The 12449-nt window shown below is 39.0% G+C and overlaps 1 protein-coding gene across 6 annotated transcripts in view; it reads left to right on the top strand.

Moving 5' to 3' along the window:
• FHIT (fragile histidine triad diadenosine triphosphatase) overlaps positions 1–12449 on the top strand; it is a 1474674-nt gene that overhangs the window by 14913 nt on the left and 1447312 nt on the right. The window contains exon 2 of one of the 6 annotated variants that reach the window (XM_074404466.1): positions 9920–10051. The exons of the other annotated variants lie outside the window; for them this stretch is intronic. The gene's annotated coding sequence lies outside the window, so the exon portion shown is untranslated. The remainder of the gene's footprint in view (positions 1–9919; positions 10052–12449) is intronic. 6 annotated transcript variants of the gene reach the window in all.

Below are 12449 nucleotides of genomic sequence, written 5' to 3'. Positions count from 1 at the left end.
CTAAAATTTCAGGTCCATGATCTATCTGCATGTAAGAATTGAAAGCAAGTTAAAAGAGCTTTACTTTTTTTTTTTTAAATCAGATTACTGTGGGGCAGGCACTGAACTAAGATCTTTGCATAGATTTTCATATTTTATCCTCATAGCAACTCCATGGAGTTGATACTCTTATTATCCTTGTTTTACGGATGAGAAAACTGAAGCTCCAAGAGGTTAAACAAGGGCTCAAGGACACGCAGTTGGCAAGTGGTGGGCCTGAGATATAGACCCAGGCCATCCAGCTAGGGAGCTTGAGCTCTGCTAGCTAATCTCCTCAGGTAGCAAAAAGGTCAGACCTACCTGATAGCTATGTTTTCTGTAAGATGAAGTCTAATGGGTAAAGACAAGGATATAAATGGACTTGCTTTTTTGTCAATGATGTAGTAAATTAGCATTCATTTTTATTGTTTTCAAGATCATTCTATTTCAAGTGAGGGGATGAATTTCAATACAGATTAGACTTATTTATGGAAGCATCAGTATTTTTCTCAAATTAGCAGTGTTAAAACTGTACTTATGGAATTTAAAAATATGCTACATTTATACAATGCAAATTTATTTGAAAACATAAAATTTATTTATCATTTTCTATAGCTTAGCTTGCAGCTGTTGGCATGTCTATTTTTAAAATACAAAAATAAATTGTTTCTTGTTAACTCTGTTGGATCTGCAGACAGGTATTAGACAAAGTTAGTGTGGATGAGTTCAACATCTTGGTAAGAGGGCCCAGAATATTCTATAAGAAAGTGCTAGTTAGAAGAACTGTTCTTACCAACAGCATAAGAAAATAAATTTGGAAGATTTAAAAAATATAGAAGTGCTCAAAAAATAAAATAGCGTTACATTTTACCAATTCATGATAGCACTATCAATATTCCAGTGTGATAGCAATATCAATATTTCTAACAGAAAACTAATACATATTTCTACATTTGGATAATACTTTATATGTAGTTTTGTTTTCAGTCTTCACCCATCAATTTATTGTATGCATTTTCCCATGGCATTAATGTGTACAGAGTACTCCACTGTTAGAACATGACATATTTTTTTCATCTATCCCAACTGAGTAACCTAGGTTTTTCCAACCTTTTTTTCTGATGTATTTGCATGTATGCATAATCATATTCATGGTTTTTTTCTTCGGAGACATTCCCAGAAGTGGAAATGCAGGACCACATTGTAAAGCTATAGGAGTAACTGCCTAGTTTTCCTTCGCTATAAGCAGTGCTCCCCTGTGGACCTAGAATCCTCACTAACAGCTTCTCCTGCGCTCTACTTCCCAGGAGCTTCAGAGAAGAGAATATAGAGCCAGAAGCTAGTGGGGCAATTAATCACATCAGTCTTCAGTTTCTGCTGGTTGATCAAAGAAACGTGTTGGGTTACCTGTACCAGCCTTAATGTGTCATGTATTATTTAATAGGTTACTATGTTAGCTTCAAATGCTTTCAGCTGCAAGTAACCTGCTTAAAAAGAATAGAGATTTGTTTCTTCCACATAAAAATAAGTTAAGTCAGGCCGGGCGCGGTGGCTCAAGCCTGTAATCCCAGCACTTTGGGAGGCCGAGGTGGGTGGATCACAAGGTCAAGAGATCAAGACCATCCTGGTCAACATGGTGAAACCCCGTCTCTACTAAAAATACAAAACATTAGCTGGGCATGGCGGGGCGTGCCTGTAATCCCAGCTACTCGGGAGGCTGAGGCAGGAGAATTGCCTGAGCCCAGGAGGCGGAGGTTGCGGTGAGCCGAGATTGCACCATTGCATTCCAGCCTGGGTAACGAGCGAAACTCCGTCTCAAAAAAAAAAAAAAAAAAAAAAAAGTTAAGTCCAGAAGTGGTTGGCTTTGGCTTTAGTTCAGCAGCTCAGAGATGTCAAGGAGAGTGTATCTGTGCAGTTCTTGGCCTTTCCATAATGGCCACAGAATTGCTGCAGCTGAAGCAAGCATCACGTTTGTATTCAGGGAGTCAGGGAGAGGTGAGAGAACAGAGAGATGAGTGAGACACATTCTTGATCCTGGGAGTTGTTACCCTGATTAAAAAAGCAGTGCTTTCTTCTCATATTGCAGAAATAATATGTGTTCATTATAGAAAATATATTTCACCCGTAATCTTGCCGCTCAGGTAATCACTGCTCTTCATATTGGTGTCTATCCTAGTCTAGTTATAAATGCACAAATGTACAAAAAAAATTGGAATTCTCCATTTATATACTATTTTGTAACTGGCCTTTTTAATCAACATTTAGTTTAGTGCCTAGTACCTGGTAGATATGCTAAAGAATTTACTGAAAAATTAATGAATGATTTAAAAAATGTACTATGAATGCTTTTCTATGCCACTGAGTATTCTTCTACAGTATATGTTTTATAGTATAGTTTTTGACAGCTGCATATTGCTGAATTGTTTAGATGGTCCATAATTTCCTTCACTGGTTCTCTATTATTTTATGTGTAGATTAAAAAATTTTTTAACTATGATAAATAATTGTGCAATGAATGCGTGCGTGTGTGTATGTGCGTGTGTGTGTGTGTGTGCATGCATGTGTGTACACAAATCTCTCATTATTTTCTTAGATAACTTCTATTCAGAAGTAGAATTACTGGGTCCAGAAATATGCCAGTTTTAAGGACCTTGAGGTATACCACCAAATTTCCCTCTCCAAATGTGTTACCGCGACCAGCAATGAGAGTGATGATCTTTTAGCTCTTTATTTTTACGAAACAGTACAGAAAGGTATAAAGTGAAATTTTGTTCTTGCTCCTTTTCTCATATCCTCATCTTTGTACCCATCTCCCTTAAGGTAGCCACTTTTAGTAGCACGCAGGCAAATATGTATTTATGTTCTTTTCCTTCCTTTGTTGTATAAGAATGTTATGCAATACACGTTGCTCTGTACCTCACTTTATTTGGTGTGACTGCTATATAATGTTCTGTTATGTGAATATTCTATAGTTTTACTTACCTATTCTCCTGTCTAGTCTTATTTGAAGCCTGTGTTTTTTCAGCCAAACTGGGCCCAAGTGAACCTTGATATTCTGGCCCTGCAGCTATGCCTAATAGGAGCAGGCAGCTCTCTCTTAATTTCCTAGTCCTGTCGTCAGGTCTAGTATATATGTTGACTGCCTCCTAGGGCGTAGTTGGCAGTATCTGAAATGTTCTGAATCTTCCAAGAAGGAAGAGAATTTCAAAGATATGTTTCTCCCCTTGAAGACCCACTGGCTGGTCCTCCCCTAGCTGTCATTGTGAGAGTTTCATGTTCTAGGTAAGATGGTGAGCCAACCCCTCCTCCTCCAAGGGATGGTGAGCATTTTTTTTTTTTTTTTTTTTTTTTTTTGAGACGGAGTTTCGTTCTTGTTACCCAGGCTGGAGTGCAATGGCACGATCTCGGCTCACCGCAGCCTCCGCCTCCTGGGTTCAGGCAATTCTCCTGCCTCAGCCTCCTGAGTAACTGGGATTACAGGCACGCGCCACCATGCCCAGCTAATTTTTTTGTATTTTTAGTAGAGACAGGGTTTCATCATGTTGACCAGGATGGTCTTGATCTCTTGACCTTGTGATCCACCTGCCTCGGCCTCCCAAAGTGCTGGGATTACAGGCTTGGGCCACCGCGCCTGGCCCTACTTACCTTTTAAAGAATTTAATCTCACAGAGTGCTGGGTCCATTGTATGTTTGTGGAATATGTTTTTCCTTTTTTTTTTTGTGAGAAAAAGTCTTGGTCTGTCTGTACCCCAGGCTGAAGTGCGGTGGCACAGTCTCAGCTCACTGCAACCTCCACCTACCTCCCTGGTTCAAGCGATTCTCGTGCCTCAGCCTCCCAAGAAGCTGGGATTACAGGTGCACACCACGATGGCTGGCTCATTTTTGTATTTTTATTGTAGAGACAGGATTTCGCCATGTTGGCCAGGCTGGTCTTAAAGTCTTGGCCTCAAGCGATCAGCCAGCCTTGGCCTCTCAAAGTGCTGGGATTACAGGCATGAGCCACCATGCTCGGCCCCCATTGTGTGTTTAATTTTCACATCTGGACAATCTTGTGTTGCCTTATTATTAAAGGCAAATGTCAACTTTACTTTTTTTTCTAACTTTTTTATTGGTTCAGTAGGGCAGAGCCTTGCTCCAAGAGCCCACCACAATTATAACCCAATTACATACTTTCGTCATTCAGAATTTATGCCAGTTCAGTAATACAGGATACAAGAGATAAGGGCACATCCCTGTATCATAGTTTCATTTTCCGTATGTATGGCTCATGTAGTTCCCTGGAGCTGAAATTGCATGATCAATATGTGTCCTGTATTACAGGGTTAAAAGTCACCTTGTCAGTAAAGCCTTTCCTGATCATCCTAACTAATCCCTCCCTGTGTTTTCTACCTCAGCCTTTCTTTTTTCCGTAGCACTTGTTATAATTTGAAGTTGTCTCTGTTTATTTATTGCCTTTTTTCCCAGCTAGACAGTATACTCCGTGAAGGGAAAAACTGGATTGGCCACCAGACTCCAGTGCCTAGCACAGTGCCTGGCATGTAGAAGATGCTCAGTACATATTTGCCAAACAAATGGTTCGTAGTAACTGCCGAAATGCTATGTATAAAAGATGGTTGATTATATTTATTGAGTTTGAATCTGACCACATTAAACAACATCAAGAATTTTTAGAGTCCAGTGAGCTTTTTTTTTTCCCCCCAGAAACAAGGACTCACTCTTTTGTCCAGGCCGGAATGCATGATCATGGCTTACTGTAACTTGAACTCATGGGCTCAAGGGATCCTTTCACCTCAGCCTACCAAGTAGCTGGAACCATAGGTGCATACTACCACTTCTAGCTGGTTTTTTTTTTTTTTTTTTTTTAACTTTTGTAGAAATGGGGTCTTATTATGTTGGTCAGGCTAGTCTCAAAATCCTGGCCTCAAGGGATTCTCCCACCTTGGCCTTCTAAAGTGAGATTTCAGGCATGAGCCATTGCATACAGCCCAGTGATTTTTTTTTTTTTTCGGAGTCTCACTCTGTTGCCAGGCGCCAGGCTGGAGTGCAGTGGCACGATCTTGGCTCACTGCAACCTCTGCCTCCTGGGTTCAAGCAGTTCTCCTGCCTCAGCCTCCCGGGTACCTAGGACTACAGGCACACGCCACCGTGCCCAGCTAAATTTTGTATTTTTAGTAGAGACAGGGTTTCACCATGTTGGCCAGGATGGTCTTGATCTCTTGACCTCGTGATCCGCCAGCCTTGGCGTCCTCCCAAAGTGCTGGGATTATGATTATTTTTTAACTGAAATTTTTATTTAGATAGTTCTAGATTCCCATGCAGTTGTAAGAACTAGTATAGAGAGATTGATACCTATATATTACCCAGTTTCTCTTCATAACATTTTGCAAAACTGTAGCATCATATTTGCAATCGATTCATGTCATTCAGATTTTTCCAGTTTTACTTTGTATACATTTAGTTCTATATAATTTTACCTGTGAGTGTTTTTAAATTCTAAAAGGATGACTTCTTATTCTTGAACTGGAACACTTCTGTAATAGCCATAATCAACAGTTCTTAAATTTCCTTAAAACAAAATCACAGAATATTAGTGTAGGAATCAAATTTAATAGATTGGTCTATGCTATACAGGTTCCAAAACTTTAGAATTCCAGAGGCTGTCAACATAATTTTTGAATTATGAAGTGAGATAGGATGGAAGCAGACACAGGATTGCTTTTAATTCTGCCAAGCAAAGACATTTAAAAAATTAGGTAAATTTTTAAATTTTTCTCATTTTGCTAGGTGCTGGTTAAAAACAATGTTACGATTTGGTCTTGGCTTGTCAACTGGTTCTTAGTAATCCTCATTCTAATCTAACTGCTTTCTGAGAATAAGAAAATTTAAGTGTGTGATGGTATTAGGCCATTCTTGCATAGCTATAAAGAATACCGGAGACACAGTAATTTATAAAGAATAGAGATTTAATTGGCTCACAGATCTGCAGGTTGTACAGGCATGATGTTGGCATCTGCTTGGTTTTGGGGGAGCCTTCAGGGAGCTTTTCCTCATGGCAGAAGAGAAAATGGGAGCAGGCATGTCATACAGCAAGAGCAGGAGCAAGAGGATAGTAAGGGGAGATGCCATATGCTTTTGCATAACCAGAGCTTGCAAGAACTCACTCACTGTTATGAGGACAGCATCAAGAGGGTAGTGCTAAACCATTTGTGAAAAATTAATGCCCATGATCCAATAACCTCTCACTAGGCGCCACCTCTTAACACTGGGGATTACAATTCAGCATGAGATCTCGGGGGACAAATACCCAGTCTATCTCAGTGATCCAAGTCTTTCTCATTGTGTCTCAGCATTTTCAAGTTGCAAATACTAAGACATGATCAGAACATGCTTATTTTATAGCTGAAGACAACAGGGTACAGCGAGGGCAAGGACCTCTTCAAGGTGGCAGCCAAACCCTGTGCATACCTCACTGCCCTTACTGGGTTCCCCTGCCTAAGGATCTTGACGCGATGCACCTACGAGAAATGATTACTGGGTTGATCTGGAAGGAAGGCTAGCGGATGTTTATTTCGGCTTTCTGAACAATATAAACATCTCTTCTTCAATATTTCTGGAAAATGATTGGTTTGGTCTCTACTTATATATTTAACAGCAGAGAGATCCCTAGTGCATAAATTAGCTGTTATTCCACCTGCTGATATATTGTTCTAAGGTCTACACATGCTTCCCAGTACATCTGAACCCGTTAATAATAACAGGATCACGTACTGAGAACTTACTTTGTTCCAGACGCTGTGCTGCACACTTGACATACCTCCTTAATCTCTGACCTGTGAGGTGAGTATTTCTCTAGTCTCCAGTTTCCTAATGAGGGCCTGGTTCTCAGAGGGCTAGAGTTAGTAACACTGGGTAACACAGCTAGTAAGATACTACAGCTAGCTAAGTAATTGTGCATTATCTTAGTTTCTTAGAGCTGCTGCAACCAATTGCTACAAATTTGGTGGCTTAAAACAACAGAAATTTCTTCCCTCACATTCTCGGAGGCCAGAAGTTCAAAATCAAGGTGTTGGCAGGGCCGTGCTCCCTCAACAGGCTCTAGGGGAGAATGTTTCCTTGCCTCTTCCAGCTTCTGGTGGCTCCAAGCAGTCTTTGGCTTACAGCCGCATAACTGTTTGCTTCATTTGGCCTTCTATATGTTCTTCTTCTCCTGTCTCTCTCAAATCTCCATCTGCCTTTCTTTTGTAAGGACACTGATCACTATATTTAGAACTCACGCAGACAATCCAGTATGATTTCATCTCAAAATTCCTAACTTAATTTGCAAAGACTTTTTTTTTTTTTCCCTAATAAACTAATATTTGCAGGCTTCAAGGATTTGATGCAGATGTATTGGACGGTGGGGAGTAGCACTGAACCCAGTACAGGTTTTGACTCTAGTGCTCTGATTCCAGAATCTGTGCTCTGCTCTACTGTACAATGTCTTGTGAAGTGACACAGAGAAAATCCATTTTCCCTTCCGCATGACAAGAAAAGACTGGCTTTCTTGCTCAGTGCTGTATCTTGGTACCTTGCATAGAGGAAGTGCTCAGTAAAACGGAATGGCTTTCTTAATGAATGACCCATCGAATCTGTGAAGGTAGTTTTGCTGTCTCTCATTGCTTTTCTCCAGGCTGACTGTCCCGAGTTTTTTATGTGAAGTTCAGAACCTCCCAACATTCTAGTTGTCCTCCTCGAGGTATTTTCTAATTTGGCCAATATTCCTCCTAAAATATGCCTTTCAGGTTGAACTCTAGATAAGACCTAAGTAACAGATTCAGGGGGAAGCAAAATTTTACCTTTACCTTCTTAGGGTTTTTGGCTGGGCTTAAAAATTAAGTTGACATAAGACAGGCGAATAGGAGAAAAGCATACAAATTTATTTAATATAAGTTTTTTTGTGATATGGGAGCTCTCATAAGGAAATGAAGACCCAAAGATGCAGTTAGAGTTGAATACTTATATATGGAATTGGATAAAGACTAGTAAATTGTGAAGATGTGACAAGGCAAAGGGGCTTGGGCAGGGTATTTAACTGGGTGGAGAAGTGATGAGGAAAAGAAGAACTAGTTTAGTAAGTTTGGTTTGTACAGAATTCTCTTGGTCTCAGTGTTCCACCCTTGATGATAAGAATGTTACTTTCCTTCTGGTGTAAGAATATTTTCCATACAGGGATTTTAGCTCTTGCTTTTATGAAGAAAAAGAAGAGGGTCAGAAGTCCCTTTTTGCACCTACTGTTTTTTTTTATTTTTTATAAGCGCCTTTAGCTTGAAAATAATTCTTATGCCAATGTGGTTTATTTTGGGGTGGCACGTTCTGCCACCTTTCACAGGGTAGAATGTAAATTCTCATGGTTTGTGCACTATATTGCTTTAACGTAGCTGTAGATTGTGTTTACTTTAGAGCAGCTGCTAAAGTCATTGCTGGTTATTAATAACTGAAGACACTTTTTGGAAAACCTCTTCCCATATTAGTAGCCCTACTCAGTCATTGAGTTTTTAGGCCAAATTCAACCCTCAGTTTTGCTAGCACAATTTTTATTGATTTTGGATTCTGGGAATGGCTTTTGAGTTTGGAAAGAAAATAATCCGAACATCACACTCTGGGCTTTAGCAGAAAGGGCAAACATACTTATGAATATATCCGGTTTTTCCTCTCCATTCCAATTTGTTGATCCCATAGAAAAAAAGTTTTATGCTGTAAGAAAGACGAATAATGATCCAAAAACAATTTTCTGCAAGAGCAAATCCAAATTTTCATGACCAAATATTAGAGAAAAGAATCCATTTCTTCTTTATTTCCACCCATTTTGGCGTGTAGTTGGTACAGTCTTTCTTTTTTATATAAATCACACTTACCAACTGCTTGTGATAATTATCATGTACTTATACCCTGAACAAATTTATGCTCTTGGTATTGTATGTGCTGCAAGTTTCACTGCTGTCAAAACATATTTTTAAAAATAACCCATGGGTTTTAACCAGTACAGTCAAGATAAATTAGATTTTTTAAAGCAAAATCTACCTTAATATTTAGATCAGCAAGAAAATGTGATTATGATTAACTTTTGCCCTTATGTGGCAAGATAGGACAGAGGTATACTAATGTTTAAAAAAAATTTTTTTTAAATTAATTTTCTAAACTAGGGATTGAAATAAGGAAAAGATAATAACTTCCAATGGTGGACTCGATGATGTTTATTCTATTGTACTTTCTACTGAGTCCTGTGGCCTTTGTCCTAATGGTTTCTTTGAAAGGAAACGTTTTGAGGAGAATAGTCCTCCACTTATCACTCTTCTCTCTCACCTCTTATCTGGCTGCTCTAATGCTTCTGGCTTTAGCTTACCTGTCTCTTCCTTAGAGAAACCTTTACTGACCCACAAGACTTGGTTAGTTCTTACAAGCTCTCTTAGTACCTTCTACTTTATTTTTTTTTCAGGGTTCATTACATTAATCCCGATTGCTTGTTCATATTTGTCTTTAATCCTAGACTGTAAACTCTAGGAAGGCAAGGGCTGTGTCTGTTTTCAGCATTCTCGTTCTAGTTCCTGTTTCAGTGTGTGGCTCATACCACATGCTTACTAAACATTTCTTGACTAATTGGGTGGAGGATGAAAAGAGTCACTTAAGGGTATATGGGAACAGTAATTTTAACAATTATTTGCATTTGCGTTTGTGTATGTATGGACATTACACTAATAGTGGTGAACTTTTTTCTTTTCTCTTTTCTCTCCCTGTGTTTTCAGTACCACTGCATCAAATTACTGAAGTAGAAACAATGGTTGACATTCTGTTTTAAAGTGACCATGTATTTGACCCACTTCTTCTCGAGTAATGTCATCACGATTGTATCTCATTGCTGTAGGTTCTCGGAGGCTGACAGGCGGAACAAGTTGCTTCAGCACACAGTCCTCATCTGTCATACAGAACAGCTTGCAGATTCTTATTATGTGAATGAAATATGGAGAGAGGGATATTTTCTTCCTGGGCTATCACGGTAATTGAAAGTAACCATATCAGGGCATGAAGGGGAAATGCAGGAAAATAGACTGCTTTTGTGAAGAGCAACTCATCTGCTCTCAGAACTGCAGGTGTGGAGCCTCATCTCCAAATGCAAAGGCTTGGGAAGTGTTTCCCTCTTACGAAAAGGCCTGAGAGATTCGACTAGCACCTTCTTTCAACAAGGAAAATGCCTTGCTTCTCATTACCACCCCTCAGCGCCTGATGAGATGCCATGACTGTTGTCTTTGGAGGCATATCCCATGGGTCTGGGGCACAGGGCTTTTTGTGTTCTTTAGACAAGAAAGAAAACTGTTTTAGTATTCCAAATCAATAAACTGTAGTAGAAAATTGGAAATGTGCTATGAAAAATCATTAAGCAGAGAAATTCTACTGTTCCTGAGTTTTGGATCAGAAGAAATAAATAACACTTGACTGCTCTTATAGTTAATATTTTACAAGCTTGGCTCTGGTGAAATAGAATATCAGATAATACTGTATCAATGACACTTCACCTTAAATGGTTTGGTGCTGTAGATAGAAATTGTATTTATAGAATTGTTTTAGTTAACAGGAAGCTTTTTACTTAACGCTGGTGAAAAGTACTAACATGGTGATAGAAAACAAGCCACAACTCAGCAGTCACTCAAGTCATGACTGTTATATTTTGAGATAGCTTTAAAATCACTTAGTCCAATAAAACTCTAAAGTACTCTAAATGCCACGTTGCTTTATCTAATTTATGAAACAGAGGCTAAGGAATCAACAATAACCCTCCCTTTACCATTATTAGATTAGCTATTACTGAAACCATAGAAAGTATATAACGCTTTACTTTGTGTTCACTTGAATTTGGTTATTAAGTTTTGATGGAACTTTCATTTAACCAAATGCCTTTGTTTATAGCAATAAGCATGTTAAGTCTATTGTGTTCTGAATTTGATATGACCGTTTTAGAACATGCCTCCCGCAAAGGCATGTTAAACTTACAGATTCTATTCATTTGTGTTCTGTCAAACATTTGCAGTTTAATCCAGTTAGGGTCTCATTTTTCTTCCCAACTTTCAAAAATACATTTTTCCCTCCTCTATGAGGCCCCTACTTTTTCAAGAATATAACCAGGCATTAACAAACATGAAACTACTCATAGCAACTCCATAAAAATTGATTTTTCAAAATTGAATAAGCATCTGGTGGTCTGAAAATGTTTTATACCTGATATTTAAAAGATATTTTGACTATTGCCAAAAGGAATCAATTCCTTCATGCTGTTTCCCTTGCGGATGCCGTCATATGCCACTGAGTTGTGTAGAGCACAGGCTCTGGAGGAAGGGCAGACTTGGATTTGCACTTAAACTCTGCCACTTACATGCCTATGACCTTGAACTTTACCTCTTAAGGAGGTCAGTGAACTGTAACTGCCCTTTCCTCAGTGTGTAACAGAGTTTATAGTAGTTTTACCTCATAGTGTTACATATGGGAAAATGCATGTAAATATCTCAAACATGACTATAATTATAATTAATGTGTGTGTGTGTGTGTGTGTGTGTGTGTGCCCATCCACACTGTATATGTTTGTACATGCTGTTGACTTGAGTGACACCTTATTGATTCTAAATGAGGTTACACTGGTGGAAATACTGTCATCCTTTCGCTGCTTAATGTTCTGGTATCATGGCCATATCTAAAAGTAACATGGGCCAGACACATTGGCTCACATCTGTAATCCTAAAACTTTGGGAGGCTGAGGCAGGTGGATCATGAAGTCAGGAGTTCGAGACCAGCCTGGCTAACATGGTGAAATTCCATCTCTACTAAAAATACAAAAATTAGCCGAGTGTGGTAACACGTGCTGGCAGTCCCAGCTACTCTGGAGGCTGAGGCAGGAGAATCGCTTGAACCTGGCAGGCGGAGTGAGCCCAGATCACATCATTGCATTCCACCCAGAGTGACAAGAATGAGACTCCATGTAAATAAAATAAAATAAAGTAACATGAAGCATGGTTACCATTTTGGGTCTAGTCAGAGACACAGCTAGAAGACAAATTAACATGTAGGTAGTCATTTCAGTTGCTGAGATTGGAACCCATGAACCAAATCCCTACTCTAAAAAAGTATTACTTTTAAAGTGGAATTTTATTTCAGTTCTTTTGAATTGACATAAAAACTAGAATAAGGAATGTTGTAAATATGTGAACTAGAAATATATGGCCCTTAGGGATCCCAGCTACAGTATGTTGTTTTTCACTGACCTTATTTATTTCCCAAATCTATTAAGCTTCTATCTGCTTTGCTCTCTTTGCATTTTTCATCTTTATCTCTATCCTTTACAACCACGGTTTTCTGGTAGTAGAGGTGGGCTTGGGTAAATGAACACTATTTCACCCAGTGTCCTT

This window comes from Saimiri boliviensis, chromosome 8 (genome assembly GCF_048565385.1).
Source record: "Saimiri boliviensis isolate mSaiBol1 chromosome 8, mSaiBol1.pri, whole genome shotgun sequence".
NCBI lineage: Eukaryota > Metazoa > Chordata > Mammalia > Primates > Cebidae > Saimiri > Saimiri boliviensis.
Note: the sequence above shows the minus strand (reverse complement) of the source record. Positions and strands in the feature narration are given on the sequence as shown.